This window comes from Schistocerca serialis, chromosome 12 (genome assembly GCF_023864345.2).
Source record: "Schistocerca serialis cubense isolate TAMUIC-IGC-003099 chromosome 12, iqSchSeri2.2, whole genome shotgun sequence".
Classification (NCBI taxonomy): Eukaryota; Metazoa; Arthropoda; class Insecta; order Orthoptera; family Acrididae; genus Schistocerca; species Schistocerca serialis.
The window spans coordinates 132,894,412-132,907,721 of record NC_064649.1 but is presented as its reverse complement, the minus strand read 5'-3'; positions in this window follow the sequence as shown (position 1 = coordinate 132,907,721).

The following is a 13,310-nucleotide window of genomic DNA, read 5'->3' as shown; positions in this document are numbered from 1 at the left end:
TGGCTGTGGCTGATGACTCAGAAACTAAGCAGATAAATCGTAAAAACTATGCAAATACATCGGGCTGATAACGGTTGTACGCGCGTGCATTGCCGCTTGAATACTAATTCTATTGCATTAATTATAGCAGTTACATGAGCACAGTTACAGAAACATTATTAGATACTGATCGTTAACCGTAGCAGTACCAAGGCTTTCCCGTAACGCGTATTACAAAAGTGATTTGGGGGGAGGGGGGGGGGGGGGATACATTGTGTCCATCCTAAAAAAAATTTAAAAACGCAAAATTCGTTGTATTAACATTTTTTGAGAGGTACTGATATGTAAAAAATACCTTTAGCACACTCTTAGCAGTATCAGTTAACGTGTAATACCGACTTAATGACCACAACAAAAATATAAAATATGCAAATTTCGCCGTTGTTGGCGACTTTCACTCTCAGCAGACTTCATAAAGAGATATTGATATTAAAGTAAAGCCAAGAACCTAGATATGTTAAACACGACATTGATTGCGGAAAGGTACATCTACTACTGAGACTTAAATTATTGGGTTAAGTTTAATTGGAAAAATGAAAACATATTTGGAATTTGATAGAAGAATTTATGAAAAACAAAAATTTTTTTCAAAAATTTAAAATATAAACTAACCAACTAAATTACAGTATTTTCAAAAGGCTGGCATAAAGAACCCCGCGCCTCACCGCGCCCCCCTCATTTTTTGTATTGCGAGGGTTTAAAGTCGGCACCATTCGGAAAACTTCGTGTCGACTGTTCTCTGTTTCGGAATGGCGCCACCCTCGGCGACCCAAAAGTCGTGACACGTCAATTGTCTCACGAAGAGCTGTCGTTGTGTGAGTGGATGATCAGTTGTGCTCACACTTAAATGAATGATGCAGCATGAGACACGATCATAAATGTCTACTTCTGTTTCTTCTACTCACTGCGTTGCATTGCAACAGCCTTAATCTCCTACAAATCTATATCGCATTTGAAGATAACCATCTCTATAATGCACGTTTACGAATCCATATTATTTCCGTTTGAAATTTTTACCATGGCTGCAGCTGATCGGTACCAGTCACGCACGACCATTAAATGCCAGTACCGGAAGACAAGCAGTAAAACTTCCCCCCCCCCCCCCCCCCCCCCCTCAGCCCCTGACGTCTCGGCGGCCCCGCTTCTTACGCCTCTGCCTGTTAGGTAGCGGCCATATTCACCAGCGTCAGTTCCTCAATTAAAATTAAACACATCTTGAAACATTATTGTCTCTGGAAGAATTTTTCTTTGTTGCTGAGAGCGAAATCTACACTCATAAGCTTTTAAGGTTAATGACGTTTGTGGATTACTTGCACAGCTCAGAAGCTAGGTTCAAAAATGGCTCTGAGCACTATGGGACTCAACTGCTGAGGTCATTAGTCCCCTAGAATTTAGAACTACTTAAACCTAACTAACCTAAGGACATCACAAACATCCATGCCCGAGGCAGGATTCGAACCTGCGACCGTAGCGGTCTTGCGGTTCCAGACTGAGAAGCGAGGACCACTGGCCTAGACACGAGGCATGTTCAGAAAGTATGACTACTTTTTTTTTTTTTTTTTTTTTGTGGCTGCCCACTCTTGAGTGGCAGAGGGAGATCCCCTAACCAGAATGAGCTCCGCAGCTCATGCTGTAGTGTCGAGAAGCGTGAAAGATGTCAGTAAGAAATCACGGAAAGTCCAAGCCACGTGCCTTTATCCACTACCTACTCGCGGAGAGAATAACACCTTTCGATTTTTCTCACGAATCAAAACGGTTTATGGCGAAGGAGTTACGGACAGAACGAGTGTGTTTAAGTGGTGTAGGGACATCAGTGGAGGCAGAAGAAATGTTCGTGCCAAGCAGAGGAGTGGAAGACCGGCCAATTTGACTGATGATGTGCAAAAAGTCGAGGAGGTACTCGAAGACCGCCGATTGACAGTATATGAAATTTTCGCGATGTTTCCACAATTCCTCGGAAGTCTGTCTGTGAGACACCCGTAGAAATAGGGTCTTTAGCAACGAGTTTCTTGAGCGACGTGAAAAGGAAGGTGAGGATTTTTTGAACTATGACAGGAGATGACGCGTCGGTGGCTCATTACACACCTGAGACAAAAAGGCAGTAGTCACAGTCGCGTCACACCAATATCCTTTCTGCCAAAAAACTCAAAACCACAGTTTTGAGCAAAAGAATTATGGCCTCAGTGTTTTGGGACATAAAAGGCATTTTGATCGCATTTCTGCCTCGGGGGACCACCAGTGCACAACGATATTGTGAGACACTAAAAAAAAAACTCAAAAGGAACATTGAAAACAAAAGGAGGGGAATGCTGACGAGAGAAGTGTGCTTATTGCACGACAACGCCCGTTCTGACGCAGCTTTAGCCATCAAGCACTTTTGATAGGAATGTTCCGAGCCAAATCCGCTATTCCCCTGACTTGACGTCTGCAGCTTATCATCTTTTCACCTTCCTGAAGGCACGCATGAGCGGAATTAAATTTTCAACCGACGAGCAGACGCAAGAAGAGGTTCTGAAGAGGCGGGAGAGTACTTCGAGGAAGGGACAAAGAACCTCGTGCCACTGCTCACCACAGCCATTGAACGAGACCGCGATTTTGTAGAAAAATTCTCAGCAGGTGTATCAACAATATCCTGTAATTTTTTTCAAATACACTTCTTTTTTTAAAAAGATCTAGTACTGTTACTTTCTGAACATGCCGTACGTACAAAGCTGTATTTGTGACGGTGTGTCTGCACGACACGGCATACCTGTGCAAAATTTATTTAGTCTAATTGAGTCGTTATTTCAATAGCATTTCTGACGCATCACTCGCACCGATTTAAAAGACTAGCTTCGCTATTTTACGATACTAACCTAATAACAAGTAGTATCCACAATAATAAAGAAAGGCTAGTCCATTGTCAAGCTGCGATGTGGGGCTATAAGATGCGAAACAATCAATATCTTAACCGAACAATTTCCTCAGAATCGGTTGAGAAATAATTAGTGTCTTTTGTAGACGTCATTAAATACAGACACAGTGTGCAGCAGCGTTACGGAGAAGGCGCTCTGCAGCAGACAACAGACACCGCCTGCTGATCATCTGCGTCAATATTGCAGCCACATTATCGGCAAACTGGCAGGCCACTATTGTCCGGCAATGCTGGCACAAATAAATTTGTGGGCTAGACTTGTTTACGCAGGCCGCATTGTGGCGGCGAGAAGGAAGAAAGTTTGCTAGCGGCGGCGAGAGCGGCAGTCCTGCGTATGTATTCCACAAGGAAAACATTAGTACCAAAAAGAGAAATCGGGTTCAAATGGCTCTCAGCACTATGGGACTTAGCATCTGAGGTCATCAGTCCCCTAGAACTTAGAACTACTTAAACTCAACTAACCTAAGGACATCACACACATCCATGCTCGAGGCAGGATTCGAACGTGCGACAGTAGCAGCAGCGCGGTTCCGGACTGAAGTGCCTAGAACCGCTCGGCCACAGCGTCCGGCGAGAAATCGGGCTTTGTGGGTGCGTTCTTTCTGAAACTTTAACTCGATAACTTTTCGAGAATGCCGAAACACGATTTTGAATATCTTGTTTTAAGCACTAAGTCGGAGAATTCGCAAAACCAGTACTACTATAAAAAACGGTATACAAGTTACTACCAATTTGATCGCTCTTCAACTTTTGGCTACTGGGAATTCATGGAGACGTATGTGTAAAACATTCTCGCGTGAATTCATGAAGATAAAACTTCGAGCTTTCGAGTACCTCCATCGTGACGAGCAAATGACTGTCAAAACTGCTGCTGTGATGGCGTTATATAGCCCACAGGCGGCTTCTGGCTATATCCTGAATTGACCCGACAGGAACTCCAAGAATAGTTTAGTATAACAGTGCTGTCGTTTAAGACTTGGTTCTCATACAGACGTATGACGTCCCTCTTCAAAGTATAGACCTACTTGCTATCGATATGTCTCTTAGTAACAGCCGTTTGCAACGCTAATGTGGGAGGAATTTATGAAGATTGTTTATAATAATAATCAAATCTTTAAAGTATTACTTGTGTTAATGCAGTTGTTTTGACGCGAGATGAGTGATGGTGGGTAAGCAAGCCACTGTACGCGTAGTAACGTCAGCCGCCCTCAAGAGTGTGTGTGTTCGGATAAGCGTAGCTCGTGATATGGCCTGCAGGATAACACGATCTGAAATCAGATCTTTTTGTGGCTGTGGGCACATGTAAAAGAACGCGTTTACCAGGGACACATTCGGTCTCCACCTAGTGTACAGGAATATGTTGCTCGTATTCCACGGGAGCTGCTACAAGCAACTGTTGATGATGCCGTTGTGCAGCATCTCGTCGACTGTGTAAGCGGCGAGTAGTGATTGCAACTCGAGCTCAGTCCCGCGAGACACGTCGTCTTGGGCGCCTTGCCACGGCTCGCGCGGCTGCCCCGTCGGAGGTTCGAGTGCTCCCTCGGCCATGGGCGTGTGTGTTTGTCCTTAGGATTGGATTGGATTGTTTGGGGGAAGAGACCAAGCAGCGAGGTCATCGGTCTCATCGATTTAGGGAAGGACGGGGAAGGAAGTCGGCCGTGCCCTTCCAAAGGAACCATCCCGGCATTTGCCTGGAGCGATTTAGGGAAATCACGGAAAACCTAAATTAGGATGGCCGGACGCGGGATTGAACCGCCGTCCTCCCGAATGCGAGTGCAGTGTGCTAACCACTGCGCCACCTCGTTCAGTGTCCTTAGGATAATTTAGGTTAAGTAGTGTGTAAGCCTAGGGACCGATGACCTCAGCAGTTTGGTCCCATAGGAACTTACCACAAATTTCCAGATTTTCCAATCCCACGAGCAGTTCCTGAGTGGAGGGCTGGAAAATGATCTCAATTACAAAATCTTAACAGTCACTTCTTTCAACAACCAAATAAGTGTCCACAACTGATTATCCGCATGGACCACTAGAACACATACTAACTGCAGATGTCCAACTCCGGATACATTTGTTTCATAGCATTCTGAAACTGTTTATTATCCACGCCTTTCGACGCCAACGGATTTCAGTCTCCTAATAACGGACAATTTCGTAACTGCTGAAGTAAAATCCCCGAGAAGCCCAACGACTATTACCGAAGCCTTAACAAAAACGGTAAATATTGGCAATTGCTCCTTTCAATTCGTAGCTGCCTTGAGGACCACCGTCAACGCGGAGCCGCGCTATTCAACCCAAAAGCTGCTGGCCTGAGCTGCGCAGCCATTACATCCGCATTAATATACTCTGAAGCACCAAAGAAACTGGTATAGGCATGCGTATTTGAATACATAGATACGAGGGTTGGAACTTTTAACAGTCGCAACTATTTATTTACAGCTCGTTCAAAATAGATACGTGTTCCAAACTTTTACTGACCTTCAAAGTAGTCACCAGCATTGTGTATAACCCGTTGCCAGCGCTGTGGAAGTCTTGCGGTCTATTGCCCGACGAATTTGTAGCAGTTCTGAAGCGAATGCAGTGAAGTGTTTCCTTCAGTTTAGAAATCGAGTTGAACTCACAAGGGCTTAAGTCAGGGGAGTGCAGTATGTGGTACAGCACTTAGCAGCCGCATCAGTGAAACAAATCAGTAACAGCTTGCACTTTACGTGCTTGAGCATTGTCCTGCAAAATGATGGTGGGGTCGTGCAGAAAGTGTCATCACTTCTGTCTCTAATCTGGTCGTAAGTTGTGTTCCAAAAATGAATTACTTCCACAACGCTGGCAGAAACGGATTATACACAACGCTGGTGACTACTTTGAAGGTCAGTATAACTTTGAAACACGTGTCTATTTTGTACGAGCTGTAAATAAATACGAGGGCTATCCACAAAGTACATTACGTTTTCGTTTGTGTCCGTTAGGGGCGGAGCTCCGTGCTAGTGAGTGGTTCGTGTTGTACTCCGTTGAGTTACTGTGACAGTTTCAAATGTCAGCGTTAATAGAAAATGCCGCGAAGTGTGAAGTGCATGCTGTAATAAGGTTTCTGACTGCAAAAAACTGTACACCGATAGAAATCTATCGGCAGCTTTGTGAAGTGTATGGGGACAACATAATCACTGAAGGTAGAGTGCGTCAATGGGTCATAAAATTTAAAAATGACCCAACTAACGCTCACGACGAAGAGCGAAGTGGAAGACCCAGCATAGTGACTGCCGAACTTTTCGAAAAAGTCGATGCCGCGGTCCGCGAAAACCGTAATTTCACAATACCGGAACACTCTATGAGTTTTCCACAAATTTCACTAAGTTTGTTGCACGAAATCATTACCGAAAAGGTTGGTTACCACAAGTTTTGTGCAAGATGGATACCAAAAATCTTGACAGAGATTCACAAAAATCAGCGAATGGCTGCAGCGTTAACGTTTTTGGACGCTTACGAGAAAGATGGCGACTCATTACTCGATCGCATCGTTACTGGTGACGAAACAATGGGTTAAGCATGTGAACTGCGAGACAAATTGCAGTCAATGCAGTGGGGCACACAAATTACCCCCAAAAACCCAAGAAATGCGTGCAGACAATGTCGGCAAGGAAGGTGATGGTGACTGTCTTTTGGAACAGAAAAGGTGTGATTTTTGTGGATTTCCTGGAAAGAGGCACTACAATAAACTCTCAAAGGTATTGCCAAACTCTGCACAACCTCAGAAGAGCAATACAAAACAAGCGCAGGGGAAAGTTGGGCTCAAAGATCTTACTGATTCACGACAACGCCCGGGCCCACACGGCAAATGCCACTCGTGAAGTTCTCGAATCTTTTAAGTGGGAGTTGTTTCCTCATCCGCCGTACAGTCCCGACCTGGCACCGAGCGACTTCCACTTATTCCCAGCAGTGAAGAAGTGGTTGGCTATGCAGCGTTTTGATGACGACGGACAGCTTCAAGAAGAGGTAACCACGTGGTTGAAGGCGCAGGCGGCCGAATTTTACGACGAAGGAATTTCCAAGCTCGTCCATCGCTACGATAAGTGCCTTAATTTAAATGGCAACTATGTAGAAGAGTAGTATTTAAGTGGGGCTTTCATCTGTATATAATAAAAAAAATTCCAATACTTTTTTTATTTTTAATTCCAAAACGTAATGTACTTTGTGGATAGCCCTCGTAGTTGCCACTATTAACGTTCCATCGCTCGTATGTAAACAGGCAGAATGCGGCGCCGCGCTCGGCAACGCCTGTATAAGACAACAAGTGTCTGGCGCAGTTGTTAGATCGCTTACTGCTGCTACAGTGGCAGGTTATCGAGATGTGAGTGAATCTGAACGTTATGTTATAGTCGGCGCACGAGGGATGGGACACAGCATCTCCGAGGTAGCGATGAAGCGGGTTTTTTCCCGTACGACTATATCACGAGTGTACCGTGAATATCAGGAATCCGGTAAAGTATCAAATCTCCGAAATAGTTGTCGCTGGAAAGACATACTGCAAGAACGGGACGAATGACGACTGAAGAGAATCGTTCAACGTGACACAAGTGCAACCCTTCCGCAAATTGCTCCAGGTGGTGTAATCCGGAAGAAGTTGCTACGAGACTGCACCCATGCAACTGTCCAAGTACTTCTATCTCGTAATTAGCTTGCAAGATATTTTGTGCTTCTCGGAATTCGCAGTCGTTACTGGCTGCTGGTTCATCGCTAACAAACTGCAGAAGATCTAGTTCTGGTTCACTGAAATTAGTGGAATCATGTTTCCAGTTACATTAATACACAACTCGCTTGTAATGAACTTTATGAAGCCCTTTTCAGTTTCTTCCGTTGGAGTAATATGTGACGGCACCTCACTAATAATATATAGCCATAATGGATGTATCTGCCGAAATGGGCGTGTCTTCTGTGTTTCCAGTCAGTATTAGAAGCCACATTCTATGTTAGGCTGTTGTAAATGCACAAAGACCACGAGTTTTAGAAATAAACTTCTCCAGTCTTGGTTTGGTCTTGAAGCCGAGATGTAAAACCTCCCATACTCTTTATGTCACTGTAAAGTTCAAAGAGAGTTTAGTAAAATTATCAAACCCTTCTCGAATGGCAGCAGGCATCTCTTTTCTTCTCCCACAGCGCATGTTGAAACGGATCTCGAAGAAGCGCTTTAGTGCGTTCTCCCAGCTTCTTTGTCTAGGTGTCGTGTCATCCTTAGGAACCATCGAGTTTAGTGTATGCAATGTGTCATTGATTAGTTCGAGTAAATTATCTTCTGGTTTTTGTTTAGCAGGTTTTTCCAGCGTTGGCCCTGGTTTTTTTACTGGGAATGCGCCACTCCACATACGCAGCCCGCTGCCACCGATGTAAATTCAGCATCTAGTGGAGGACGGACGTTCGAAGGTGTGGGACATTGGTTTTTACTAATTTGACAGAAATATGTTTTTGAAAGGTGACTGTGAGCCTGGATTACACATTGTGTAACTGTTCTGTCGCAGAGTGTGAAGTTCATTTATGTGAGATTGGTGCGTAGGAAGATGGTATACGAAAACCACTGTTAGAAGAACTCAGTCGTGAAAGTGACGTAAGTGAATACCGTGATGAAACTGATTCTGAAGCTGATGCTCCTGCAGCAGTTGCGGACAATAGCGAAACTGATTAGTCTGCCGATTCTTCAGGCAGCGATGAAGAAATGCAGTCGTCCACGATACTTTTTTGGAATACAGCCTGCTAGCAGGCGATAATGGTGAAGTCCGTATTCCAATAGATGGGAAATAATGAACGAACTAGACTTTTACGTTTTTGTGTGATGTCTGGACTTCTTTCCAAAATAGTGGGATTGAGATCTTAATGTGCTGTAAAGTGGTTTGGTCACCCATTATTTGTAAGTGATCAACCAGCCACAGTAAATTATTTTTATCTGTTTTGTGCTGGTATTTTATTTTTAGTTTTATCTACCTGTTTTGATGTGCTGTGTCCAATCTTGAGCATTTACAATTCTCGCAAAGATCGGCTCTGAATTGATACTTGTTTAACAGATCTTGGCTGCACTCGTCAACATTTATTTTGGCAACGGGCGCTGATAACCTCGTTGTTTACCTCTTTCTGTAGTGGATTTTTAAGTCTTCCTTCTGCTTTTAGTTTCTCCAATTTTATGACTTTCGTTCCCATTGCTGCTGGTTTTCAATTTCGGTTTTTTACTGTTTCCTAAGTCACGGACCGGGCGCTAATGACCATAGCAGTTTTCCGCCCTAAAAAAACAAAAAAAAAACCTCGTTGTTGTGCGCCCTAAAACACTAATCATAATCATCATCATCGTGTATGAATAGTTGAGAACACCTCAGGGTATTCGTGTAATTTGTGCATTTCATTAAGTGAATAGCATCTTCATCTAATTAAACTGCAATTAAAGTCCTTAGATTCGGATCATTTTCAAGTTTCTCCGTTGTGATGGTTCCACGACAGTTTTTATTTAGTCTGTAATTTTGGATACAGTGATTCTAGTACTAATTGAAAAACATTATGGTATAGGTGAAATAAAATGAGTTTAGTACATGAGAGTCCAATTTCATTCTCTAATATTCTACACTCCTGTTCAGAAAAGCACCACCGTGAACCACTAGAGACAGGACGTTCATGTTCACAGGACATGTACGTTAGTATGTTCTGCAGAAACGATTAGCATTTGAACCATGTCGGTCCGCGGATTTAGGGTCATCATCGATATCGCAGCGCAATACCACCTACCGGTAAAATGTGCCTGCAACTCTCGTTGTTGCTATGAAACGAAGTTAATGGATCAGTGTGACGTGAGCAGACGTACAGGATGCCTCGCAGACGTACGCACGAACCGTACCGTCATAGCTGTGAGTTTGACAGAGGGTGCATTCTGGACATGAGGGAATGTGACTCATCCGTCCGGGAAACTGCTGCTCCTGTGGGACGAAGCGTTTTGGCAGCGTCACGAGTGCGCGCCGAATGGTTCACGGAAGGCCGCAGAACGCGACGAGACGAGTCAGGCCGCATCACTCAGACAGCCCCCCCCCATCCCCCCCCCCCCCCCCCCCCCCCCGCAGAGGTCGACACCTGATCCGAATGGCATTGCTAGACAGATGTGCGGCTCTTGGCGTAACAGTGGAACGGTGTAACACATCGTACACTGTCAGGGGTGACAGTCCGTCGCCGTTTATTACGCCATGGACTACATACGCATCATACAATTTTCCGCCTACACTTGACGAATGTGTAAAATCATTCTAGACGGCAGTGGTGTGCGGAACGTCGCTACTGAGGGCAGGAATAACATCAGTTAGTGGTTTCGGATGAGTCCAGGTTGTGTTTGTTTGAAAATGATGGCCGCGTTTTGGTTGACCGCAGATAGCGGGAGCGACATCACAGTGATTGCATTCGCAGAAGGCATATGGTACAGCTCAAGGCCTTATGATGTGGGGCGCTGTGGGTACCGTAACCACAAATCACAGTTGGTTCGTGTCCGCATCACTGTGACCTACATGGATGACATCCTACGACCCGTAGCCGTACCGTTCCTGCACATCATCCCAGACGGCATTTTTCAGCAAGGCAATGTACGACTACATGTTGCTGCACATACACGTGCCTTCTTGGTGTCAAAGGGTGTCAGCCTTTTGCCCTGAACCGCCAGATCACCAGACTTGTCGCCAATCAAAAATGTGTGGCTTACGGTGAAACGACGGGTGCAGCGCTTCGACCCAGTTCCAACCACCACTGCTGCCGCACACGCAACTGCATTGAACGCCGCCACGATGTCCTACAGGAGAATACGACGTCGTTCAAAACAGACAATTTACAAAACAATTGAGAACATCGAATTCTCCACATCTGCTGCAGACAAGAAGAAGAATACTGTGAAGAATACTGCTGCTACTGCACTTGTCGATGGACCATGTGTTTTCTGTGGTTGTAGACTTAATTTTAGTATTGACATTAATGATACTTTTACTCATGGTAATGGTTGGCTTACTGTAGCCATTGTACGAGGTGGTACAGGAGTTCCTTCTGTCGGTGGCCTTGAAAGTTTTGTCGACAGAGACATTATAGCTTACCGTACCTATCATATTGGAGAACTTGCTAATAAAGACTTTGGTAAATCAGTGTATATGTCACCTTCTCCATTGTCTTTGTATACACGTAGTAAGAGAAAAATATCTGTGCAACCAGGCGGATGCAGCACGGATGGCTATACCGCAGGGCACCATTCGTACCTCACACGCGTTATCAGGCCTGTGGCAGACCCTGTGCCCAGTAGGCAACAGAACATGTGCTGAACCGAGACGGCTGAAATGCGTTTTTACAGAACATTCTAATGTACATGTCCTGCGACTATGAACGTCCTATCTCTAGTCGCTCAAGGCGTTCTCTCTTCTGAACGTGAGTGTATATTCAGGCAATTTCTCTAGTAGGCGATTGAGGGATACTGTGACTCTGGTATACCTTTTGTGTGACAATTTCAGACGCGTACACTGCTAGTGTTAAATTGCTGCTCTGTGTTGCTAACAGATGTACAAAAACCTTCTTGATCAGGACAGTGATGAGCCGGCCGCTGTGGCCGAGCGGTTCTACGTGCTTCAGTCCGGAACCGCGCTGCTGGTACAATCGCAGGTTCGAATCCTGCCTCGGGCATGGATGTGTGTGATGTCCTTGGGTTAGTTAGGTTTAAGTAGTTCTAAGTTCTAGGCGACTGGTGATCTCAGATGTTAAGTCCCATAGTGTTCAGAGCCATTTGAACCATTTGAAGACAGTGATTGTGAGCAGACTTACGCCCTCACGTAAAACATTATTTCTAAAGCAATTTAAGCACATGCAGAACATCACAGAAAAACCCACATTCTGAAACTTCCTGGCAGATTAAAACTGTGTGCCCGACCGAGACTCGAACTCGGGACCTTTGCCTTTCGCGGGCAAGTGCTCTACCATCTGAGCTACCGAAGCACGACTCACACCCGTTCCTCACAGCTTTACTTCTGCCAGTATCTCGTCTCCTACCTTCCTGCAAGGTTCGCAGGAGAGCTTCTGTAAAGTTTGGAAGGTAGGAGACGAGGTACTGGCAGAAGTAAAGCTGTGAGACCGGGCGTGAGTCGTGCTTCGGTAGCTCAGATGGTAGAGCACTTGCCCGCGAAAGGCAAAGGTCCCGAGTTCGAGTCTCGGTCGGGCACACAGTTTTAATCTGCCAGGAAGTTTCATATCAGCGCACACTCCGCTGCAGAGTGAAAATCTCATTCTGGAAACCCACATTCTTCTCGCTGGGTGCAAAGTGATTGGGAAGCAGGCTTTTGCATCCATTAAGGAAGCACATTTGGTATTTTCGCTTCACGCTTCCCGTATTCGTAATGAGGTAAAGCCGTTTTGTCAGTAGTGTGCACGGGTAGCCAATATGGCACGACCTAGGTTTCAGTCGTGGCCTACGATAAACAGAGGCCTGAGCGCACGTCTGTTTGATGTCAGCAATGTAATGCTCGTGGCGAGTGATCAGTATTTATCAAAGAAAGCTCTGGTAGGAAAGCTTTTAACTAAGATCTTTGATAAAAGTTAGGACGAGAACTTTGTTTACATGTCACCTCGGTTACATTACTACATTTAAGCTATGAATGAATCTTACAAAGCAGCTGCTGGAGCAATCAGCTGCATTCGAAGTTGCTGCACTGTGGATGACGTGAAGCTTATGGATAAAAAGAAAAGATGTGGAAGGAGACAGGTGATGTGAAAAGCCAAGTGTGTTCAAAGTGTACATAAGTGAAATAAATGTTTTCATTTGTGCACTAAATAATCTAATTAACCTTCACAATTCCTCCTTAGGTGATTCATATATTAGGTCACATGTTTCTGGAGTAATACGTAAAATGGTTCACTGAGTGATTCAAGTACAATATTACAGGATAAAATAGCTTTCGCCTGATGCTAAAAATCTTAACCTAAGCATGACAGGATCTTTAACAGAAATAGCTTTCATGATTTAAAAAATGAAACACTGCACCGCATTTAAAAAAAAATGTCAAATGTGTGTGAAATACTATGGGACTTAACTGCTGAGGTCATAAGTCCCTAAGCTTACACACTACTTAACCTAAATTATCCTAAGGACAAACACGCACACCCATGCCCGAGGGAGGACTCCAACCTCCGCATTTTTTAGTGATATGCACGATTCTTCTCGACAATTTATTCTCATGATGAAGTACAAATATTTAGGTAGGCATGTTATGCGATGTTTCGAAAAATCGGACAAAAGAAGTGTTTCAGATTGCAGTAAACCATGAAAATAAACCTGCAAGGTAAGGGAGCAGACAGACATCACGCAAAATACGTATGTAAA